Below are 14,786 nucleotides of genomic sequence, written 5' to 3' on the forward strand. Positions count from 1 at the left end.
AACTTCACCTCTTTTCCCTTCTTGTCTGTCCTTCTTAAACGTCAAATATCCTTGAATATTCAGCTCCCATGTCACCATGGAGCCATGTTTCCGTAATGGCAATTATATCATACCCATTTACCTTTATTTGTGCCTTTAGATCATCTACCTTATTGTGATTGCTGCACTCGTTCAGGTAGAATACCCTTAATTTTGGTCTTTTTGATATCATTTCGCATTCGAAGCATTCTCAATGTTCTGTTTTGTTTCTCCTGCCTTCTAGTCTCACTACTACTTCCTGTTAGCAACTTTACTTTCTTCCAATTTGGGCCCCCCTTCAGGTTCCCACCCCACTGACGAGCTAGTTTAAACACACGCCAAAAGCACTAGCAAATCTCCCTGGGAGTATATCAGTCCCAGTCCTGTTAAGATGTAACCTGTCCAACTTGTACAGGTCCCACCTGCCCCAGAACCGGTCCCAATGCCTCAGAAATCTGATGCCCTCCCTCCTACACCAGTTCTCCAGCCATGTATTGAATCGATCAATCCTTCTATTCCAATGCTCACTTGCACATGGCACTGCGAGTAATCCTGAGATTACCTCTCTTGAGGTCCTGCTTTTTAATTTCCTCATCATAAAACAGTAAAACAATCAAGTCAGAGGGAGTACAGCTGCATTAAGTTTCAATGGACTAAGGCAAGGCTGGATGGCCTCTACTTTAATGCCAGGAATATTACAGGTAAAACAGATGAGTTAAGGGTGAGGATTGACACGTGGAATTGTGATATAGTAGCCATCACAGAGACGTGATTGAGGGAAGGGCAGGATTGGCAGCTCAACATTCTGGGATATAGAATCTTCAGGCAAGACAGGGGAGGAAGTTAAAGAGGAAGAGGCATTGCATTATTAGTTAAGGAGTCAGTTACTATAGAAAGGAGAGATGATATCTTGGAGGGGGCATCGAATGAAGCTTTGTGGGTAGAGCTTAGGAATAAAAAAGGGGCAGCCACATTGTTAGGTGTTTATTATAGACCTCCAGATAGTCAGCAGGAAATTGCACAATTTGCGGAGATGTGTAAAAACAATAACAATAGGATAATTATATTAGGTGATTTCAACTTTCCCAACATTAATTGAGATAGACATAGTGTTAAGGGCTTGGATGGAGTGGATTTCTTGAAATTTGCACAGGAGAACTTTTGAGGTCAATATGTAGAGGGTCCAACAAGGGACAGCGCAGTGCTGGACCTAATTCTGGGGAATGAAGCCAGACAGGTGGCTGAGGTGGTGGTGGGGGAGCATTTTAGTGATAGCAACTACAACATGGTACAATTTAAGCTTGTTATGGACAAAGAAATAGACAAAAAAAAATCTTTTGGATTGGGGGAGAGCAGATTTTAGTAAAATAAGGCAGGATCTGGCCAAGGTAGACTGGGAACAGCTATTTGTGGGGAAATCTGCAGAGGAGCAGTGGGGGGTGTTCAAAAAGGAAATGGGGAGGGTACAGGCTCAACATGTTCCCTCTAGGGTGATAGGAAGGAGTAACAAGGCCAGAGAACCAAGGATGACCGAGATATTCAGGATACGATGAGAAGGAAAAGAGAAGCTTTTAGCAGGTACAACGGGAGCAAATCAGCGGAGGCATTAGTGGAGTACAGAAAGTGCAGGGTGGAGCTTAAGAAAGCAATTAGGAGAGCAAAGAGGGGATATGAGAATGCTCTGGCTGGTAAAAGTAGGGAAAATCCCAAGATATTCTATAAGTATATCAATGGGAAGAGGATAACCAGGGAAAGAGTAGGTCCCTTTAGGGACCAAGGAGGTAATCTATGGGGGGAGCCAGAGGACATCGGTAGAGTGTTGAATGAATACTTCACATCCGTCTTCACCCAAGAGAATGAGGATGAAATATCAAACTCGGGGAGAGAGACTGTGAGGTTCTTGAGCAAATTGATAGAGGGAGTGACAAGGTATTGGAGGTGTTGGCAGGCTTAAAAGTGGACAAATCTCCAGATGATTTGTGTTCCAGACCACTGAGGGAGGCAAGGGAGGAGATTGTAGGGGCTCTGACCCAAATTTTTAATTCCTCTTTGGCCACGGTGGAGGTGCCAGAGGACTGGAGAACAGCTAATGTGGTTCCGCTATTTAAGAAGGGTTGTAGAGATAAGCCAGGGAACTTTAGGCCCGTGAGTCTCACATCAGTGGTGGGGAAACTATTGGAGAAAATTCTGAAGGAGAGAATCTATCTCCACTTGGAGAGGCACAGTTTGATCAGGGACAGCCAGCAGGGCTTTGTCAGACAGAGGTCAAGCCTAACAAATTTGATTGAATTTTTTGAGGAGGTGACCAGGTGTGTAGATGAGGGTAGTGCAGTTGATGCAGTTTATATGGATTTCAGCAAAGCCTTTGACAAGGTGCCACATGGGAGACTTATAAAGAAGGCAAATGCACATGGGATACAGGGTAATTTGATGAGGTGGATTCAAAATTGGCTTAGTTGTAGGAGACAGAGGGTGACGAGAAAAGAATGCTTTAGTGACTGGAAGCCAGTGTCCAGTGGCGTACCACAGGGATCTGTGCTGGGTCCCCTACTATTTGTCATTTATATAAACGACATAGATGACTATGTGGGGGGTAGGATTAGTAAGTTTACAGATGACACAAAGATTGGCTGAGTGGTTAACAGTGAAGTTGAGTGTCTTGGGCTACAGGAAGATATAAACGGGATGGTCAAATGGGCAGATAAGTGGCGGATGGAATTTAACCCTGAAAAGTGTGAGGTGATACACTTTGGAAGGAGTAATTTGACAAGGAAGTATTCAATGAACGGCATGACACTAGGAAGTTCTGAGGAACAAAAGGACCTTGGCGTGTGTGTCCATAGATCTCTGAAGGTGGAGGGGCATGTTAGTGGGGTGGTGAAAAAGGCACATAGGACACTTGCCTTTATCAATCGAGGCATAGATTACAATAGTAGGGAGGTCATGTGGAGTTGTATAGAACCTTGGTGAGGCCATAGCTGGAGTACTGTGTTCAGTTCTGGTCGCCACATTATAGGAAGGATGTGATTGCACTGGAGGGGGTGCAGAGGAGATTCACCAGGATGTTGCCTGGGATGAAACATTTAAGTTATGAAGAAAGGTTGGATAGACTTGGGTTGTTTTCGTTGGAGCAGAGAAGACTGAGGGGTGACCTGATCGAGGTGTACAAGATTATGAGGGTGGAGGAGCAGCTTTTCTCCTTAGTTGAAGGGTCAGTCATGAGGGGACATAAGTTCAAGGTGAGGGGCAGGAGGTTCAGGGGGCATGTGAGGAAAAACTTTTTACCCAGAGGTTGGTGACAGTCTGGAATGCACTGCCTGAGAGAGTGGTGGAGGCGGATTGCCTCACATCCTTTAAAAAGTACCTGGATGAGCACTTGGCACGTCATAACATTCAAGGCTATGGGCCAAGTGCTGGTAAATGGGATTAGATAGGTAGGTCAGGTGTTTCTTATGTGTCGGTGCAGACTCAATGGGCCAAAGGGCCTCTTCTGCACTGTGTGATTCTGATTCCTAATTCCCTGAAATCTGCTTTCAGGACCTCATCCGTCTTCCTGCCTATGTAGTTGGTACCAATCTGGACCACAACTTCAGGCTGATACCGCTCCCCCTGAAGGATGTTCTGCAGCCGCTCCGTGACATCCTTGACCTTGGCACCAGGAAGGCAACACCATCTTGGAGTCACATGTACTGCTGCAGAAATGGCTGTCTGATCCCTGACTATGGAATCCCCTATCCCTATTGCCCTTCCATTCTTCTTCCTCCCTCCCTCAACTCCCCCGTACAGCTGAGCCACCCATGGTGCCACAGGCTTAGCTCTGGCTGCGCTCCCGTGTGGAACCATCACCCTCATCAACATCCAAAATGAAAAACCAATTAGCTAGCAGGATAGACTCCGGGAACTCCTGCACTACCTCCTGGTTCTCTTAGATTGCCTGGCAGTCACTCTTTCCCTCTCTGGTTGTACGCTTCTGACCTGCGGTGTGACTGCCTCCCTAAATGTGCTATCCACATAGTCCTCTGCCTCGCAGATGCACAACAGTGACTCCAGCCGCCGGTCAAGTTCTGAAACCCAGAGCTTAAGCTTATGCAGCTGGTGACACTTCCTACAGATGTGTTTGTCAGGGACACATGTTGCATCCACGGCTTTACACATACCATAGGATATACACTCCACTTGGCCGAGCTGACCTGCCATCCCATAATTCTAAAAACTATTTATTATACTTAGAGTAAGTGGAATGAGTAGAATAAATTTCTAGTAACTTAACTTTACTGCACTCACGCTAACTTTATCTTACTTTGGTTTACTTTTTTACTTTATTTCACTTTAACTTGATTTAACTTCACTTCCCTATTGCTAGTGTTCCTACTGAAATCCAAGTAGGTACTTCTTTATAAATGATACATTTTTCTAGTTTTAAGCTATTTAAACATTCTCCCTAAGCAGCTTCTCACCAACCAATGAACTTAGTTTTCCTGTGATGTCACTCATGGATGTTTTTTTCAAACTCAGCCCGCTGCCCGAGTAGAGGCGTCCCTCGCAGGTCCGCTGTCTCCGCTCCCAGAAGGTGAGTGAAGACCCCGAGCCTCACCCTCTATTTATCCGCTGCCCGAGTAGAGGTGTCCCTTGCTGGTCTGACTGTCTCCGCCCCCGGAAGGTGAGTGAAGACCCCGAGCCTCACCCTCTATTTATCCGCTGCCTGAGTAGAGGTGTCCCTTGCTGGTCCGACTGTCTCCGCCCCCGGAAGGTGAGTGAAGGCTCCGAGCCTTGCCCTCTATTTATCCGCTGCATGAGTAGAGGTGCCTTTCGCAGGTCTGGCTGTCTCCACTCCTGGAAGGTATTTCATTTATATTTATAAATTTATTATATTTTATAGGTTATTTCATTGATGAATGTAGACATTTAGGAATGTACAGTACAGCATCTTTAATTATAATGCTTTAATGTTTTTCTGATGAGAAAGATCCTAAAGTACCCAACTACAGGATTTATTTTATATTTAATTATTTATTTTACTTTGCAAGTTATTGCAGCTAGGAAGGAACAGTGCTGCACATGCACAAGTTGAACATTGATTTTTCCAGGCAACAAATGTCCAAAAGGACATAACTTAGGTGTTAACACTGATTTTAGGGAAAACAACTACGACTTTTAAGTGAGGATTTACTATTGGTTGCTGCTCTGGTGAACACCTCGATTTTAAAATTCTGTATTCATGCATAGAGTTAAGATGCATGGCCACCTCAAGGCAGAATGCTTACCACTATATTTCATTTTAAGAAAACAGTAAGTACTCACTTAGCTAATAAAAAACCTGAACTTACAAGGACCTGAAAGATGACATTTGGCTGACTAAACTGGGCTACTTTGCAGTCATACTGAAATGAGGTTGAGTATGAAGTTATGTAAGGTGAGAATTTATTTTTGTTGCTCAGCAAAAAGAACTGTCCCGTTTATAATGAAACTGAAAGTCTAGAAATGAGGCTTGTCTTCTCAAAAAAATACAGAAACTGAAACCACATTTTTCTGGTCTAGGTAACAAGTTGAATAAAAGAAAATGCTGAAAATACTCAGCAGATAAGGCAGCATTTATGGAGAGAGAACCAGAGTTGATGCTTCACAACTGTGACCTTTCAGCAGGACTGGAAAAAGTTCGGGATGTAACAGGTTTTGAGCAAGTGCAGAGGCAAAGCCTGACTCTCCCTTTCTCTCTCTCCCTCCCCCTCCCTCTCCCTCCAGGTGGGAGGGGGAAGAACAAAAGGGAATGCCTGTGCTAGAATAGAAGGCAGAAGGGATTAGATGATAAAAAGGACGATGTTGCAAGTTCAAAGAGTTTGGGAACAAGACAGTAAAGAAACTAAATATAGGTCCAGAGAAGTTGTAAATGGGAAATAGCAGAACAGTTACCATCTGAAAAAATGAGATCAGAGGTTACGTCTGAAATTGTTTGAACTCAATGTTGAGTCAGGAAGGCTGTAAAGTGTTTAATTGAAAGATAAGATGCTGCTCCTTGAGCTTATGTTGAGTTCATCAGATTACTGTAGGAAGCCAAGATCAGTGTGGGATTGATGGAAAATTAAAATGACAGATGTTAGGAAGCTTGGACTCATGCTTGCTGGCTTAAAGGAGATGTTCTTATCTGCGTTTGGTCCCCTAATATACAGGAAACCGCAGTGTGAGCAGTGAGTACAGTATACTAAATTGAAAGAAATACAAGTAAATCACTGTTTCATTTAAAGGCATATTTAGAGCAGGTATTGCACTTACAGTGCTTCCATGGGAAAATGCTGCGGGAAATACTGAGGGAGTGTTGGGGGTAATAGATGAATGGAGCAGAGTTTCATGGAGGGACAAGGTCCTTTGAAATATTGAAACAAGGGGAACAAGATGTGTTTGCTGGTGGCATCATGCGGGAGGTGGTGAAAATGACAGGGATACCCATTGAATTTGAGGACTGCTAAGGTGGAAGGTGAGGACAAGGGGAACTCTACCATGGTCCTGGGTGGGAAGGCAAAGGGCTGAGAGAAGAAGGGTGGGAAATAGAATGGATACAGTTGAGGGCCTGTCAGCCATGGTAAAGGGGAATCCTTGGTTGAGGAAAATTGAAGACATATTGGAAATGCTAGTATGGAAGGTGGCACCGTCAGAACAACTGCAACAGACATGGAGAAAGTGGGAGAATGGAATAGAGTCTTTACAAGAAGCAGAATGGCAGGAACTATAGTCAAGATAACTGTGGGAGTCAGTAGGCTTTTATTGTGTTAGGAACCAGAGATAGTTTAAGTAAGTTATATTTCTATCTGTGGGTTTTAGCTTTATGTTTAAATTTAATTTGTATTTCTGTATTGGTATGTTAAGAAAGGGAGTTTTAGTTTCACTTTGAAAGATGCCTATATTTTAATGATGTTTACAACTCTTGAAGGGGAGTTAAAACAAACGCAAGATTAAAAAAACTCTGTGCTATTGCCTAGCAACGGGGGTCCAGCAAGAGAGGCCCTGCACAGACACAAATAAACCAAAAGCAATTTGAGTTCATTTGGTTACTCTGCTCTAAGGTGAAGGGAGCAGTTTAAGTCTCTAGCTGACATACTACATACTGCTGAAGAAAATAAGTCTAAGAATCTTGGATGAGTTGCTCTAACGTTGAAGAAACAGTGAATGTCAAGTGAGTTCTAGGATCTTAAGGGAGTATCAAGTTGTCAGCAGCCTACTGGGAGAGGGAACTGCAGGGAGCAGGTCCTAAAGGAAAAAGAGAAAGGCCAAGGAGACCTTCTCGTCAAAGGGAAATAATAGGAATCTGGAAAAGGTCCTGTTAAGTGAAGTTAAAAGCAAAGGGCAGAGAGGAAAGCTCCAAGCTTAAAGGAAGAAAGCTGCTGGATGCAGACTTAAAGCAAAATAGGCTTGAGAGAAGACAGAAGATCCAAGGAGACAGCTGACGGTCTGTAACTTTTAATATGGGCATGTGAAGCAGTGGTGTTTTGTCGATATGGCTGAGCATTTGAGAGAGAGTGAGTGGAAGGCAAAGCTTGAATGCACATGGTGAACCGGGAGAGAGGAATTTCAAAAGGGGAGTTTGAAACCCTGGAGGTGGACGCTTAAGGAAGGCGTCTGAAAGAAAGCGTTGTTTGGGAGATGATTCCAAAGTGGATTCTTCGAGAGTGGAGGTTGGAAACCCCCCATGTGAAAGGTGGAGTTCATTGAGACCAGTTGGCTCATGGTGTGACAAGCGTCTGTGGGGAGTTGAGGGATCCATAGCATCTGTTTGGGGCATCATCCGTCACTTGGTTTCAGAGTGTGGTGTGCCTGACCACAGGTCACCTATTGGTTTACATGGTCTGTGTACTTACTGTGAACATAGAGTGTAAGATAGCTTTTATAACTTGTGTTATCCTTACAAATGTGTATATATCTGTAAAGGTATAGTTGTGTGTGAAGGAGTATTGTAATATAATTCATCTTTTCTTGTTTAATAAATATTTTATTCTTTTGTTAAAGTTCATCTGCTGACTCCTGTGTCCATGTTTAGTAGCCACTCTCCACATTTCTAAACAAAAATAAAAGCTAGGATCTATCAAGCCAGGTTCCATCCTGGAATCTGGCTTGTCCAGTAGTAACATCAGATGGGATCATAACAAAGTGGGGGCTTGTCTGTGATTATAGTTATAAGGTGGGGTCTCTTGTGAGATTGGAAATCCGAGATTGGAAATTTCGGTGGGACCTGTGAATCCTTAAAAAATGAATATGTGGAGGTACAGAGTTACTGGACTTAGGAGTTGGAGTTCCTGTGGGGTATAGGATATGGGTTGGAATTTGAAATGGCTTTGGAGGTTGCTAAGACTTAGTTACAGATGGAAGATGTAACCCTGACTGGTTTGCATAGGTTAACCAAGAGTAAGCTAACAAAATTAGTGGTAAGTTGGAGTTAGAATTAACTGTGGGGTGAGGAAAGCAGACATAGTTGAGATAAAAGTGCAGCATTTGAAACTGGAAGGGATACCACAGAGACCACATTCTTCAGGGGGTCAGTCAATTGAATTGGCTAAAATTAAGTTGCAAAGGAAAAACTTGAACTGGTGGCATAAGAGAGAGAAAATGAAAAAGAAAGGGAATTGGAAATGCAGAAATTGGACCTCCAGAGAGAGAAGTTAGCAATGGAGGAACAAGAGAAGGAACGAGAAAGGGAATACTGGCTTAAAAGGCTGGACTTTAAAAAAAGAGACCTCAGATGCTAAGGAAGGTTCTGATGGTGAAACAACCAGCTCCAGCCCAAAGCCCAGTGGGAAGATGTTTAAATTTGTACAAGCCCTCCCAAAGTTTGAGGAAAGGGATGTAGAGTCATTCTTTATCTCATTGGAAAAGATGGCTAAACAAATGCAATAGCCAAAAGAATTCTGGACATTGTTCTTACAGAGTAGGTTGGTGGGTAGAGCTCATGACATATATGCATCGCTGTCAGAAGAGGTATCTTTAGATTATGATGGAGTGAAAAAGGCTATTTTTAGTGCATGTAAATTGGACCCTGAAGCATACAGGCAGAAATTTCGTAGCATAAGGAAACAGCCTGGGCAGTCCTATATTGAGTTTGAGCGGGTAAAGCAAAGTAATTTTGACCATTGGATAAGGACATTAAAGGTAGAGACAACGTATGAAGCTCTTAGAGAAATAATTTTCTTGGAAGAATTTAAAGATTCACTTCCTCTAGCAGTTAGAACCCATGTTGAAGACCAGAGGGTAAAAACAGCTAGACAGGCAGCAGAAATGTCTGACGATTATGAACTGGTCCATAAATCTCCATCATCCCCATAAACCTGAGAGGGATACAAGATAGGAAGGTGATGAAAAGAATGCAAGTAGCCAGGGAAGAGAAGGGACAGTTGGGAATTCCTGAGAAATTTCTCTTCAGACCTGAAAGGAAGGTGCTGAGGATAACAGTGACATTTGGAGGTCTAAGTGTTTCCATTGTAACAAGGTGGGATACGTTCGGGCAGATTGTTGGAAACTAAATGGTAGGCCTATTGCTGTAGTAGGAACACCTAGCAATCCTCAGGAAAGGTAGCACCAGAAAAGGAAATGATTGTTAAAACTGTAGCAGTGGTTCAGGTGGAACATGTTCCCTCAGAACTGACAGGAAAGGGAGATATGGTTCAGGATAGTCCAGAAAATTCTTCTTTGATTACTGGTGAAGGAAGTCAGGCTGTGAGAGGTTCTGGATGTTTTGTCTCAAAGGGAGAAGTGTTTCCTTACTCCTCCAACAAAATAAGCAAACAAATTAAAATTTTGAGAGATACTAGGGCAGATAAATCATTGACAGTGGCTGATGGTACAGTTTGTGTTCTGGATAGTTTTAAGAAAGAAGAAATATTAATAAGAAGTATTAATGGAATTTATGAACATGTTTCTTTGTGTAAAGTCAACTTACAAGGTCACTTTTTAAATGGAATTGTTACGGTGGGAATTATCCCTAAATCACCTATTGAAGGGGTGGATTTTATTCTGGGTAATGATTTGGCTAGTGTGGCAACAGGTGTATTGCAGCAGATGGTTGATCATGCTGATCTTAGCCAACTTCTGAAAACTACTGTGACTAAAAATGAAACACTTATTGCAGTAACAAGCAATTTAGGAACCCCTGATTAGCATAGAAAACCAATTTTAATTTGTGAAAGAGTATGCAAACCACAAATTGGTGAGAACAATTGAGAATCAGTTTCAGAAGATAGAACGCTTGACTGAGAATTTGAAACATCTAAATGATAAATTTGTCGAAGAAAAATTAATGAAGGTCAATCTTCAGTTAAAACTTGACGAATTTTAAGCGTAAGTAGTTGCAATGAAATATTGTGGAAAATGCCATGAACAAGAAAAGGAATTGTTGGTAAATCAGAACAATTGGTTGCAGAATTAAAAACCAAAACTAAGGAATTGTTAGAACTTCATCATGAAAAGAGTAATGAGACTCGTGAACTTTAATACAATTTGGAGAAAATTAAAGAGGTGTGTGGTATGGAGTGTCACAGCTCTGAAGTTGTTCCTGTGAATAAAAATTGCTTGCCGAATTGTGGTCCAATTGAGCAAAGAACTGATCTAAGTAACATTACTGATGTATCAACTTCAGTAAAGGACAATGTAAAACAATTAAAGTGCCTGCAGAATTGGGAATTAAGAATTGTCAACAAGAAGGACTGAAATCGCAAAATGATCTGGAAAGGTCAATGACCAGAGACACTTATTTACAAGTGCCTGCCAGTGCTAATACACAAAATGCAGCAGTTGGAATTCAGGCAAGTAGACAGTTTGTAAAAGACATTTCAAAACCTTTAGAGGAGAGCCATGATATAGTTTGTGGATTATGCAAAAGAGTTGAAGGGTTGGAATGAACTATCAAACTCCAAAGGGAGAAAATAATTGATGCTGCCCAAAAAGAAGTGGAAAATACCTGTTCGAAATGGGATTGAGAGAAACAACAAGATCATAAAAAGTTTAAAGATCAAACCAAACAGGAGTGCAAAACCTTTTTGTGAGAACATTAAAAGCATCTCAACAACATCCTTGAAATGGCGAAAAGAGATTTTGACCAGAGAAGAAATAAGATGTTAATACACAAAAATGCCATTTTGACTTTGCTAAATCAAAATGAGAATTGACCACATTTGAGTTCAGAAAATGAACTTGAGGATAGAATTATGCCTACAGCTAACAAAAAGGATGATTGGGCTGTGGACTTAAATTAAACACTCTTTGCTGAGTTAAAGACTGGGAATAAGAGAAAAAAGAAACACAATGGGGTGAGCTATGACAATACTATGATATACAAATTCTGCTAATCTTGTTACATTTATTGACTTTGTTTAGGCACATTTTTGTATTTGTACAATATGATGTGTAGTTCTGAAACAAGATCGAAAATTTATTTGTATAGTATGTAATAAGCTATTGTTAGAGGTTTGTGCTGTTATGTTGTGTGTGGCAGATGTAAGGTCACTGTTGTGAAGCTTTCTTTCTTTCAGGAGGAAAGGACTTAGGAATTAAAGATAGTTTAAGTAAGTTATATTTGTATTTATGGATGTTAGGAATGAGTTTTAGCTTTAAGTTTAAGTTTAATTTGTATTTCTATATTGGGGGTGTGTTAAGAAAGGGAGATTTAGTTTCGCTTTAAAAGATGCCTGCATTTTGAAGGGGAGTTAAAACAAACGCAAGGTAGAATAAAACTGAGCTGTTACTTAGCAACAGGGGTCCAGCGAGGGAGGCCCCACACAGACACAAAGAAACCGAAAACAATTTGAGCTCAGTTGTTCATTCTGCTCTAACGTGAAGGGAGCAATTTAAACCTCTCCGTAGCTGGGCATACTAGAAGATCGCTGAGGAAAATACGTCTAAGAATCTTAAATGAGTTGCTCTAAAGTTAAAACAAAAGTGAATGTCAAGTGAGCTCTCGTTCTCAAAGGAGATACTAAATTGTCAGCAGTCTACTGGGAGAGGGAACTGCAGGGAGGAGGTCCTAAAGGAAAAAGAGAAAGGCCAAAATGACCTTGAAGGGAAAGAACAGGAACCTGGAAAAGGTCCTGTTAAGTGAAGTTAAAATCAAGGAGCATAGAGGAAGGCTCCAGGCTTAAAGGGGGAAAGCTGCAGGATGCAGACATAAAGTTAAAACAGGCTTTCAAGAAGACAGAAGATCCAAGAAGACAGCTGCAGGTCTGTAACTCTACTATGGGCATGTGACACAGTGGTATTCTGTTGGCACAGCTAAGCATTTGTGAGAGAGCATGTGGAAGGCAAAACTTGAATGCGAGTGGCGATCCAGGAGAGAGGAATATCAGAGGGAAAAATTGAAACCCTGGAGGTAGACCCTTGTGGAAGGCGTCAGAGAGAAAGCGTAATTTGGGAGAAGATTCCAAAGCGGGTTATTCGAGAGTCGAAATTGGAAACCCCCGTGTGAAAGGTGGAGTTCAGTGAGACCAGTTGGCTCATGGTGTGACAAGTGTCTGCAGGGAGTTGATGAGAGATCCATAACATGTGTTTGGGGCAGCATCCGTCACTTGGTTTCAGAGTGTGGTGTGCCTGACCACAGGTCACCTATTGGTTTACATGGTCTGTATACTTACTGTGAACATTAGAGTATAAGATAGCTTTTGTAACTTGTGTCATCCTTATGAATCTGTATATATCCATAAAGGTATAGTTGTGTGTGAAGGAATATTGTAATATAGTTCGTCTTTTCTTGTTTAATAAATGTTTTATTCTTTTGTTAAAGTTCATCAGCTGACTCCTGTGACCACGTTCAGTAGCCACTCTCCATGTTTCTAAACAAAAACTAAAAGTTAGGATCTATCAAGCCAGGTTCCATCCTGGGATCTAGCTTGTCCACATCGGCAAGGATCTTAACAATTGGTCAATAGTTTATCCCAAAAAAATGGAGAGGGACAAGTGAAGAAGGGAAGTGTTGCAGATTGACCATGTGAAGTTGAGTGAAGGGTGGAAATTGGAAGCAAAGTTGATATCATTTTCCATTTCAGAGTGAAAGCAGGAAACAACACCTTAACATACCTGAGAAAGAAGTGAAGGAGGGAATCTGAGTAAGATTGGAATAAAGAAAGTTCCACATATTCCACAAAAAGGTAGGTATAGCTTGGACATATACATGTTCCCATAGCAACATCATTTATTTGGAGGAAGTGAGTGGAGTCAAAGGAGAAGTAATTCAACGTGAGAACAAATTCGGCCAGGGAAGGAGGGTGTTGGTGAATGAGGATTGATTCAAGAAAGAAGCTTAGAGCCCTCAGCATCCCCTAGTGGGGAATGGTGATGTCAAGGGATTGAACATACATGGTGAAAAGGAGACAATTAAGGCCAGGAAACTGGAAACTGTTAAAGTGACATTTTGGTGTGAATGCTTTGACGAATACAGCATTATTTCTTCTGTAGTACTGAAAGTGTTGGTACCATTTAGTACAACCTTCTTACACCAAGTTGGATTTTCAGCAATAACATCAGTGAAAACAAAGTACTGAGCTAAGATGAAAATTGACAATTATGTGCGCATGTGCTTACCGAACATATGACCGTGCCTTGACAGAATTGTCACTCAGCACCAGCAACAAGTTTTACATTTTGTAAGTAAAACAAAAATAATAACAAATATATATCCTTCATTGTAAAGCAAATTTTTAGACAGAAAAAAATACGTGTGACATGGGGTCCGTGGAATTTTTATAGCACAGGATTGGGGGCATTGAATAAAATGGCTGAGAAGCCTTGTCTTCCAGTTCAGAAGGATGTCATTTGGCCCATCTTGCCTGTGCGAGCTCTATGAAAGAGCTATCCAATTTAGTCCCATACCCCAATGTTTTCCCCATAAGCCTACAAAATAATCCTGTTAAAATACATGTCAAATTGCCTTTTGAAATTTCTTATGGAATCTGCTTACACTGCATTTTCAGGTAGTGCATTTCAGATCTGAGCAACCCTTTGTGAGAAAACATTTCTTCTTGTTTTCCCTCTAGTTCTTTTACCAATTATTTTAAATCTAAGACTTCTGGTTAATGACCCACTTGCCAGAGACAATCGTTAATTCTTATTTTCTCTATCAAGACCCTCCATTATTTTTAATATCTCTATTAGGTCTCCACAAAATTGAATCTCTCGTCTCTGGCATAATTTTAGTAAACCTTCTCTGTAACCTCTCCAAGTCCTTGACATCCTTCCTGAAATTTTGTGCTCAGAATTGTAGTCAGAATGCCAGCTGAGGCTATCTACTAATGATTTGGAAAGGTTTAGGCCTTGTTTTTGTATTTACAAAGGCTAGTATTCCATACCCTTCCTTAACCTCTTTGGACCTTGTCCCCTTCAAAGATTTGAAAATTTGCACCCCCAAACCCTCTGCTCTTGTACCCTGCTTAAAATACTGCCATTTATATTCTATTGCCTCTCCATATTGTTTGGGAGAAACAATATGGAGACAGGTCAGGGCAGGCGGGAAGACAGCAGGCAGGTCACCCATTTTATTTTACAAGCCCCACTACCTCCAAATATGCTGGCGGGGCACCATAAAATTCATCTCTTAACCAACATTGTATCCATGCTTTCATTGTCCCTTTTATTCAATGGGCTTCAACTGGCAAGCCCATTATTTGCAACTTTATCAAATGCCCTTTGTGAGTCCAGATACACCACATCAAGTGCATTATCTTCATCAATTTTCTCTGTTATTTTGTCAAACAAGTTAGTTGCCTTGAACAATTCTGTGCTGGCTTTCTTGAATTAATCCA

At 41.5% G+C, this 14,786-nt stretch overlaps 1 protein-coding gene across 3 annotated transcripts in view; it reads left to right on the forward strand.

Moving 5' to 3' along the window:
• Window positions 1-4,540: 4,540 nt before the first annotated feature.
• LOC144691688 (SH2 domain-containing protein 1B) overlaps window positions 4,541-14,786 on the forward strand; it is a 71,697-nt gene continuing 61,451 nt past the window's right edge. The window contains exons 1-2 of one of the 3 annotated variants that reach the window (XM_078560031.1): window positions 4,541-4,858; window positions 13,035-13,136. The gene's annotated coding sequence lies outside the window, so the exon portion shown is untranslated. Of the gene's footprint in view, window positions 4,859-12,059; window positions 12,214-13,034; window positions 13,137-14,786 lie in introns of those variants that run through there. The other 2 variants (XM_078560029.1, XM_078560032.1) reach the window with 2 other exon arrangements.

Source organism: Cetorhinus maximus, chromosome 16, assembly GCF_964194155.1.
Source record: "Cetorhinus maximus chromosome 16, sCetMax3.hap1.1, whole genome shotgun sequence".
NCBI classification, from domain to species: Eukaryota; Metazoa; Chordata; class Chondrichthyes; order Lamniformes; family Cetorhinidae; genus Cetorhinus; species Cetorhinus maximus.